Below are 6,796 nucleotides of genomic sequence, written 5' to 3' on the forward strand. Positions count from 1 at the left end.
GGGGGGGGCGGAAAGCAGCATTGTGAGAGGCCGCGGACGTGGATGTAGACATGACCGAAGTCAAGTTAGGCAAGGATTCCAGAGCCGGACAAGGCTAGAGAGAGATTAATGTGCGAGATGGAAAAAAAAAAAAAAAAAGACTCTAGAAGGGTAAATGTTCAGAAGGCAATACAGGAAATGGCCAAGGCCGCAAGACAAAGAGGCCATCGGCCAAGGGCTGCTGCACCTTGGAGGAACCAGACACTCATCTGATCAGGCTGACAGGAGCTGAAGAATGTAAAGACTAGGGCAGACTAGGCACCTTCTCATTAGGCTCCCAGGAGCCCATGGTCACATTAGAAGTTACAAACAGCAAGACTCTGCCGTATCTGGATTCCAATTTCTCACTGAAGGCTCAGCCACTAGATACAGTGACAAAGGGGCGGAGTGGGGGTGGGGATGGGGGGAGGGGGGAACTCCTCCTCTAAGAAACTGAAACAGGAAAAAGAGCCATACCTTGTGAAAACTTGCTTATAGACTTTACAGGACTGCCCCCTGCTGGAGGCTAGTGCTTGTTTGCACCTTTTCAGGGTAAGTTACAGTTTTCCCCACCAGGACAGAAAAAGTACAAGAAGTGACTAAAGTACTGTTAAAAGACATTATCCCCAGGTTTAAGACTACCTCTGATTTTAAAGTCAGACAATAGGCCAGCATTTGTAGCTGTAGCTGGAATAGTGCAAGATTTAACAAGACTGTTAACAATACAACAGAGGTTACACGCAGCCTATCGGCCACAAAGTTCAACAAAAGGTGGAACGCATGAACTGGACACTCGAGCGAGCAGCTACTGGCGACCAAAAAACAAAACGAAAAAAAAAGGGTTGCCATATATAGATATAGATAGATAGACAGATAGATAGATAGATAGATAGATAGATAGATAGATAGATAGATGTATATATATATACACACACACACACACACACATACACACACACACACACAGATATAGATATAGATATAGATATAGATATAGATATATAGATATATGCCAGGAAATTCACTTAAGATAAAATCAGGTTTTTGCCTACGGTCCTCCTCCGAGTCAGGTGCACCCCTACCAAACAAACTAGGTATCTGCCCTGTAAGATTGTGTTCAGTTGGCCACCCGCAAATCGTAGGTCAAATAAAAGGTGACCTCCGGAAACTAAAGAAATTAACCTTTAAAAGGCAAATGCAGCCTTTCAAAATAGCCATACGAAGTGTTCATAATTAAATGAAGAAAAATAATGCCTACGAGCCTGACACCCATTTAAATCTAGGGACTCTGTTTAAAGTAAAACCTAATTTTTCTACAACCCATATAGGATGAGCCCTATACTGTAACCTTGTCCACTCCCACTGCTGTTAAAGTTGCAGGTGTTGCGTCTTGGATCCACCACAGTCAGCTAACACCGACAGCTCAGGACAAGTGGACCGGCTAACAGGACGCAGATCATCCAGCCCGGCTGATCCTGAGACGAGACCAAGCTGCTGCTGAGGACCACAAGCCCTGCTCTAGTCACACACCGGCAGCTGACTAGTCTATGCACGGCCGAAGCTTGAGGACTCATCAAGCAAGTCAATGTAGTTAAAAATCTTAAGACAGATAGTTTTCCTAGAATACTAACTGTTTTCCTATTGTTCTGTCGCTGTATTCAACCTTTTTCCCAGGTAAGGACCTCTTTCGTCCTTGCTGGATATGAATATGCTATACATTGCTTTGTTGTTGTTACCACCCCCCCCCCCCCCCACCCATAACCATGCTAGAAGAAACACCTATGTAAGGTGTCCCCACTGTACACGTACTGCTTAGGAAACCCAGACCCGTCCAGCCCAGCAACGATCGCAAGGTCTTTCAGTCATTCTTTAAACATATAAACCAGAAGTTACCAGAACCTCCTCCTTTAGCCAAAAATTTAAAAAATAAAAATAAAAAAACAGAAAAAAACCTATTTCCTCAGTAGGCTGAAAACATTGCTGGCAGCCTAGATGTTTCTTCATGTTATGTTGATAGAAGGGCTCACGTAAGAGACCAATGGCCTGGAGAAGCAGAAGGGTTAATGCCTCAAGATAACTTGACTTTAACCAACTCTTTCCCCAAACAGACGCCGCAAGTTCAAGCGTCGGGCTCGTAAAAACTTCTCTGATTAAAAAATACTGTTTTACTTGCTAAAAAAAGGTTTTAAGGCCCAGTTAAAAACTAACCTGCTTAAGACATGACAAAGTTAGTACATGTGCCTGTTCAGGTTTAACACAGGTTTGATCCTAGGTCTTCATTTAGAAAAGAGTTTCCAGCTGTAGAAAATGTAAAACCCTCACTGTAAGTGTATTACTTGTAATAGAAACTTGCTGGCCGGGCGCGGTGGCTCAAGCCTGTCATCCCAGCACTTTGGGAGGCCGAGACGGGCGGATCACGAGGTCAGGAGATCGAGACCATCCTGGCTAACACGGTGAAACCCCGTCTCTACTAAAAAATACAAAAAAACTAGCCGGGTGAGGTGGCGGGCGCCTGTAGTCCCAGCTACTCAGGAGGCTGAGGCAGGAGAATGGCGTGAACCCGGGAGGCGGAGGCTGCAGTGAGCTGAGATCCGGCCACTGCACTCCAGCCTGGGTGACAGAGCAAGACTCCGTCTTAAAAAAAAAAAAAAAAAAAAAAAAAAGACCCAAAAAGTAAAAATGAAAGGGAACCCGCCCACTAATTAGTGAAAATTCTCAAAGTGGGGGATGAGGAAGGAGACCTCTACTGCTCCTGCTGCCCTCCTCCCCCCACCTTGCCTAGTTCACAAGACAGGAGGAAAGAGAGAAAGCAAAACGTTAGAAACAAACAAAAGTCAGATAAATAGCCAGACAACCTTGGCACCACCACCAGGCCGTAGGAGTTAAAAAAAAAAAAAAAAAAAGTAATACTAATAACATCGGCCCCTGACCTAAACTACTTGTGTTATCTGTAAATTCCTGACACTATGAAAAAAAGGGTTGTAAAACTTTTTGTTCTGTCTGTCCTTCCTTCCTTCCTTCCTTCCTTCCTTCCTTCCTTCCTTCCTTCCTTCCTTCCTTCTTTCATCCCACCTCGGCCTCCCAAAGTGCTGGGATTACTGGCGTGAGGCACCATGCCTGCTTGGCCTAAAGAGACACCTATTGAAAGTAAGACATAGAGAGCTCCTTGCAGTGATCTGATTGATTGCTTGACTGATTTACAGACGGCGTCTCACTCTGTCACCCTGGCAGTGGTGCCATCAAAACCAAACTCACTGCAGTGTGGACGCTCCTGGACTCAAGCGATCCTTCCACCTCAGCCTCCAGAGTGTAGTGCCTGGGACCATGGGGCACGCGCCACTGTGCCCAGATGATTTTCAATTTTTATTGTTTTATTTTTCTTTTTCCCGAGACAGAGTTTCGCTCTTGTTGCCCAGACTGGAGTGCAATGGCGCGGATCTCGGCTCACCGCAACTTCTGCCTCCCGGGTTCAAGAGATTCTCCTGAGTCTGCCTCCCGAGTAGTAGCTCGGGTTGCAGGTATGCACCACCACGTCTGGTTGATTTTGTATTTTTACTAGAGACGGGGCTTCTACCATGTTGGTCAGGCTGGTCTCCAACTCCCGACCTCAGGTGATTCTCCCTCCCCGGCCTCCCAAAGTGCTGGGACGGCAGGCGTCAGCCGCCGCGCCCGGCCTTCCTTTTCAAATGTTTTTGCACAGACAGGGTCTCATCATGTTGTTGCAAGCCTTCTGCCCCGGCGTCCCAAAGTGCTCGCGTGACGGGCGTGAGCCACTGCGCCTGGACTCCGGGGAATGATTCACGACCACGACCGCTGTACTAACTATTTATTTCTTATTTATTTATTTATTTATTTATTTATTTTTTATTATTATTATTATCTTAAAATTATTATTATTTTTTTGAGACGGAGTTTCGCTCTGGGCGAGGCGGGGCGGGGCGAGGCGAGGCGAGGCGAGGCGAGGCGTGTCGCTTTGGAAACCGCAGCACCGCCTTCTAAAGCCCCATTCGAATGCACAAAGCCCTGTTCCCTTCCCGGACTGGGAGCTGATGCCTTCCATAGCCTTGGGCTTCTCTCCATTCAGAAGCTTTTACAGGCGCAACCCCACCCAGAGGCTAGCTGCGGTTGAGGATTGGGGGTGTGCTGGGGCTGGAAAGTCGGTCCCCTATTTTTGCTAGCTCGGCCACGACATCCCCCGACCCCTATCGCTTGCTCACCCTTTCAGATCCCTTGCCTCCACCGTCTTGGAGGCTGACCTCTGACTTTAATATCTGCCTTTCTTCCTGTCTTGGGTTTGAGGAGGGGGGGCAGGAATGAGGGTGTGTGTGGGGAGGGGGTGTGGGGTGTGGACGGAGGGGAGCGTCCTAAGGGTCGATTTCGTGTCATGCCTCTTTCACCGCCACCGCCGAAGATGAAAGCAACGATCAGCTAAAGACCGCGTGTTCTCATCTATAACTGGGAACTAAATAATGAGAACTCGTGGGCAGAACGAGGGGGACGAGAGAGGCGGGAGCCTACTTGAGGGAGGAGGTGTGGAAGGAGAGACATCTTCAGGGAAAAACAAAACAAAACAAAACAAAACAAAAAACCAAACCACGAAAACTGTCGGGTACTGCGCTGAGTTATCCGGGTGATGAAATCATCTGCACACTGAACCCCCAAGTCAGAAGTTTACTTGTGTAACAATCTTGCACATGTGTGCTTGAACAAGACATAAAAGTTGGGGGGGGGGGGAGAGAGAGAGAGAGAGAGAGAGAGAGAGAGAGAGAGAGAGAGAGACAGAGACAGAGAGAAGGAAACACCACCTCCTTGACCTGAGTCAGGGGGTTTCCGGTCTGGTGGCGGAACGTTCAGTGACAATGGAGTATTTTGGCCTGTTCTTTTTTTGTGCGTTTGCTATTTTTTTTGCTGCTGTTGTTGTTGTTGTTTTAAGACAGAGTCTCACTCAGCCACCCAGCCTGGAGTGCGGTGGTGCGATTCGGCTCACTGCAACCACCGTCTCCCAGGTTCAAGCGATTCTCCCGTCTCAGCCTCCTGAGCAGCTGGGATTACAGGCACCCACCATCATGCTCCGAAGATGTTTCTATGTTAGTAGAGACGGAGTTTCACCATGTGGGCCAGGCTGCTCTTGAACTCCTGACCTCAGGTGATCCGCCCACCTCGGCCTCCCAAAGTGCTGGGATTACATGTGTGAGCCACTGCGCCCGGTGGCGGTCCCTGTGTTTTGTTTTCTTTTTTCTTTTTTCTTTTTTTTTTTTCTTCTTTCTTTCTTTCTTTCTTTCTTTCTTTCTTTCTTTCTTTCTTTTTTGGTAGGGAGGGACTGAGTCTCTCTCAGTCTGTCACCCAGGCGGGGGTGCAGTGGCACTCCCTCGGCTCACTGCAACCTCTGCCTCCCGGATTCCAGTGATTCTTCTTCAGTGGCTGGGATTACAGGCGCACACCACCACATCCGGCTAATTTTTGTATTTTGAGTAGAGACGGGGTTTCTCCATGTTGGCCGCACTGGTCTCGAACTCCTGACCTCAAGTGATCCGTTCTCCTGGGCCTCCCAAAGTGCGAGGACGACAGGCCTGAGCCGCCGGGATTTCAGCCTTTAAAAGTGCCGGCCCTACCACCTTTCGCTGTGGACGTTACGCTCTGAATGACGTGCCATCTCTGCCATAGGTTGACTCCCTGAGTCCCCTCTGCCATTTCACTCCATCCTGGGACGCAAGAGCGAAACTCCATCCCGCCACCTCCTCGTGCAAAACAAAACAAAACGAAACAAAACAAAACAAAACAAAAAAAGAAACTCTACACATGACCTGTAAGTGTCTGTTCCTGTGAGTGATTTCTGAGATACGGCACTGTAGACTGAACGCAGTGGCTCACGTCTGTCATCCTAGTACTTTGGGAGGCTGAGGCGGGCGGATCGCCAGGTCAGGAGATCGAGACCATCCTGGCTAACATGGTGAAACCCCGTCTCTACTAAAAAAACAAACGAATTATCTGGGTGTAGTGGCCGGCGCCTGTAGTCCCAGCTACTCGGGAGGTTGAGGCCGGAGAATGGTGTGAACCCGGGAGGCGGAGGTTGCAGGGAGCTGCGATCGCGCCACTGCACTCCAGCCTGGGTGACAGAGCAAGACTCCGTCTCAAAAAAATAAAAAAATAAAAAAAGAAGAAAGAAAGAAAGAAAGAAAGAAAGAAAGAAAGAAAGAAAGAAAGAAAGAAGGAAAGAAAGAAGGAAAGAAAGAGGAAATGAAAGAAATGGCACTGTATCGCTATTGGGCTAGGACCCTCTCTCTTTCTGTCTGTTCCTCTCTGTCTCTCTCTGTCCGTTTCTGTCTTTCCTGTCTCTCTCACTGTGTCTGTCTTCTGTCTTACTCTCTTTCTTTGCCTGTCTGTCTGTCTACCTCTCTCTCTCTCTCTCTCTCTGTCTGTTTCTCTCCGTCTCTCACTGTCCGTCTATGTCTTTCTCTGTCACTCTCTTTATCTGTCTGCCTGTCCCTCTCTTTCTCTCTGTCTCTCTGTCTCTCTGTCTGTCTCTCTCTCTCTCTCTCTCTCTCTCTACCTGTGTCTCTCACTCACTGTGTCTGTCTTCTGTCTTACTCTCTTTTTTGCCTGTCTGTCTGTCTCTGTCTGTCTCTCTCCCTCTCTCCCCCTCCCTGTCTAGTCTGTTTCTCTCTCTCTCTCTCTCTCTCTCTCTCTCTCGCTCTCGCTCTCGCTCTCGCTCTCGCTCTCTCGCTCTCTCGCTCTTTCTGTCCGTTTCTCTCTGTCTCTGTCTGTCGATCTCTCTTTT

This window comes from Macaca fascicularis, chromosome 10, assembly GCF_037993035.2.
Source record: "Macaca fascicularis isolate 582-1 chromosome 10, T2T-MFA8v1.1".
NCBI classification, from domain to species: Eukaryota; Metazoa; Chordata; class Mammalia; order Primates; family Cercopithecidae; genus Macaca; species Macaca fascicularis.